Source organism: Arachis ipaensis, chromosome B5 (genome assembly GCF_059453495.1).
Source record: "Arachis ipaensis isolate K30076 ecotype BB chromosome B5, ASM5945349v1, whole genome shotgun sequence".
Taxonomy (NCBI): Eukaryota; Viridiplantae; Streptophyta; class Magnoliopsida; order Fabales; family Fabaceae; genus Arachis; species Arachis ipaensis.
Genome location: NC_142440.1, coordinates 37587329 through 37590598, shown reverse-complemented (window position 1 = coordinate 37590598; position 3270 = coordinate 37587329). Strand labels below are relative to the sequence as shown.

Below are 3270 nucleotides of genomic sequence, written 5' to 3'. Positions count from 1 at the left end.
TAGTGATCCATGCATTAGCATAGAACTCTTGAACCATTAAGATCTTGACTTGTTGGATGGGGTTGGTGAGAGTTTCCTAACCTCTTCTTCGAATCCCACGTTGGATCTCCGGATATTCACTCTTTTTGAGCATGAAGGGGACCTTGGGGATCACCTTTTTCTTGGCCACAACTTCATAGAAGTGGTCTTGATGGACCTTTGAGATGAATATCTCCATCTCCCATGACTTGGAGGTGGAAGCAATTGCATTCCCTTTCCTCTTTCTAAAGGTTTCTCCGGCCTTAGGTGCCATTAATGGTTATGGAAAAATAAAAAGCAGAGCTTTTTCCACACCAAACTTAAAATATTTGCTCGTCCTCGAGCAAAAGAAGAAAGAAAGGAGGAGAAGAAGAAGAAGAAATGGAGGAGATGGATGGGTATGTTGGGTTCGGCCAAGGGGGATAAATGTGTATGATGTGTGAAAATGAGGGTGGTAAGGAGGGGTATTTATAGGGTAAGAGGGAGAGGGAATTCGTGTAAGAGGGGGTTGGGTTTGGGAGGAAAATGGTTTGAATTTGAATGGTGAGGTAGGAGGGGTTTTATGATGGATGGATGTGAGTGGTGAAGAGAGTATGGAGAAGAGGGTAGGATTTGATAGGTGAATGGTGTTTGGAGAAGAGTGTTATGGAAAGATATGAAGATGAGAGAAGGAGAGGTGGGGTAGGTGGGGATCCTGTGGGATCCACAGATCCTGAGGTGTCAAGGAATTTGGGTCCCTACACCATTCTGGTGTTTAAACGCCCACTGTGTGCCAATTCTGGTGTTTAACGCCAGCTCTGCTACCTTTTCTGGCGTTAAACGCCAGGCTGATGCCCCTTTCTGGCGTTTAACGCCCATCAGACACCCTTTTATGGCGTTAAACGCCAGTCTGTATGCCAATTCTAGCGTTTAACGCCGGTCAGACACCAGACACCCCTTTCTGGTGTTAAACGCCAGTCTGCCTGCCAATTCTGGTGTTTAACGCCCACAATGCTGCTAGACTGGCCGTTAAACGCCCATTCTGCTATCCTTACTGGTGTTTAAACGCTAGTAAGCCTATTCTCTAGGGTGTGCTATTTTTGATGTTGTTTTTCATTTTTGCTTTAATTCTGCAGTTGTTTTTGTGACTCCACATGATCATCTACCTAAAGAAAACATAAAATGACAATGGAAAACAAATAAATATAATTAAATAACATTGGGTTGCCTTCCAATAAGCGTTTCTTTAATGTCAATAGATTGACAGTGAGCTCTTGGAGAGCCTCACAGAGATTTAGAGCTTAATGGTGGCCTCCCAACACCAAACTTAGAAGTTGAGTGTGGGGGATCTGTTTAACTCTGTATTGAGAGAAGCTTTTCATGCTTCCTCTCCATGGTTGCAGAAGAAGATCCTTGAGCCTTAAACACAAGGTAGTCCTCATTCAATTGAAGGACTAACTCTCCTCTGCCCACATCAATCACAGCTTTTGCTGTGGCTAGGAAGGGTCTTCCAAGGATAATAGATTCATCCTCATCCTTCCCAGTGTCTAGGATTATGAAATCAGCAGGGATGTAAAGGCCTTCAACCTTCACTAAGACATCCTCTACAAGTCCATAAGCCTGTTTCCTTGATTTGTTTGCCAATTCTAGTGAGAATCTTGCAGCTTGTACCTCAAAGATCCCTAGTTTCTCCATTACAGAGAGTGGCATGAGATTTATCCCTGACCCCAGGTCACACAGAGCCTTCTCAAAGGTCATGGTGCCTATGGTACAAGGTAGTAAGAACTTTCCGGGATCCGGTTTCTTCTGAGGTAATTTCAGTTGAGCCCAAGCATTTAGTTCATTGATGAGCAATGGAGGTTCATCCTCCCAAGTCTCATTACCAAATAGCTTGGCATTTAGCTTCATAATTGCTCCTAGATACAGAGCAACTTGCTCTTCAATAATATCTTCATCCTCTTCAGAGGAAGAATACTCATCAGAGCTCATGAATGGCAATAGTAAGTTCAGTGGAATCTCTATGGTCTCTATATGAGCCTTAGATTCCTTTGGTTTCTCATGAGGGAACTCCTTAGTGGTAAGTGGACGTCCATTGAGGTCTTCCTCACTAGAAATCACTGCCTTTTTACTCTCTCCAGGTTCGGCCACTTTGGATATAGTTATGGCCTTGCACTCTGTTTTTGAATTCTCTTCTGTATTGCTTGGGAGAGTACTAGGAGGAGTTTCAGTAACTCTTTTACTCAGCTGACCTACTTGTGCCTCCAGATTTTTAATGGAGGACCTTGTTTCAATCATGAAACTGTGAGTGGTCTTAGTTAGATCAGAGACTATGGTTGCTAAGTCAGAGAGGCTCTGCCTTGAATTCTCTATCTGTTGCTGAGAAGATGATGGAAAAGGCTTGCTATTTCCAAACCTATTTCTCCCACCATTATTATTATTGAAGCCTTGTTGAGGCTTCTGTCGATCTTTCCATGAGAGATTAGGATGATTCCTCCATGAAGTATTGTAAGTGTTTCCATAGGATTCTCCCATGTAATTCACTTCTTCCATTCCCGGATTCTTAGGGTCACAAGCTTCTCCCTCAGAGGAGGCTTCTTTGGTACTGCCGAATGCAGCTTGCATTCCAATCAGACTCTGAGAAATCATATTGACTTGCTGAGTCAATATTTTATTCTGAGCCAATATGGCATTCAGAGTATCAATCTCCAGAACTCCTTTCTTCTAAGTCATCCCATTATTCACAGGATTTCTTTCAGAAGTGTATATGAACTGGTTATTTGTAACCATTTCAATGAGTTCCTGGGCTTCTTTAGGCATTTTCTTCAGATGAAGAGATCCACCAGCAGAGTGATCCAATGACATCTTGGACAATTCAGACAGACCATCATAGAATATACATAAGATGCTCCATTCTGAAAGTATGTCAGAAGGACACATTCTGATCAATTTCTTGTATCTTTCCCAAGCTTCATAGAGGGATTCTCCTTCCTTCTGTCTGAAGGTTTGGACTTCCACTCTAAGCTTGCTCAACTTTTGAGGTGGAAAGAATTTGGCCAAGAAAGTATTGACCAACTTTTCCCAAGAGTTCAGGCTTTCTTTAGGTTGTGAGTCCAACCATGTCCTAGCTCTGTCTCTTACAGCAAAAGAGAAAAGCATAAGTCTGTAGACCTCGGGATTAACCCCATTGGTCTTAACAGTCTCACAGATTTGCAAAAACTCAGCTAAGAACTGATGAGGATATTCCAATGGAAGTCCATAAAATTTGCAATTCTG

The 3270-nt window shown here is 42.6% G+C and overlaps 1 non-coding gene across 1 annotated transcript; it reads left to right on the top strand.

Annotated features, from left to right (window-relative positions):
- Positions 1 to 2917: 2917 nt before the first annotated feature.
- On the top strand, positions 2918 to 3021 carry LOC148563879 (small nucleolar RNA R71). Its single transcript, XR_015884991.1, has one exon. It is a non-coding gene; the product is annotated as a small nucleolar RNA R71 (small nucleolar RNA).
- Positions 3022 to 3270: the final 249 nt, after the last annotated feature.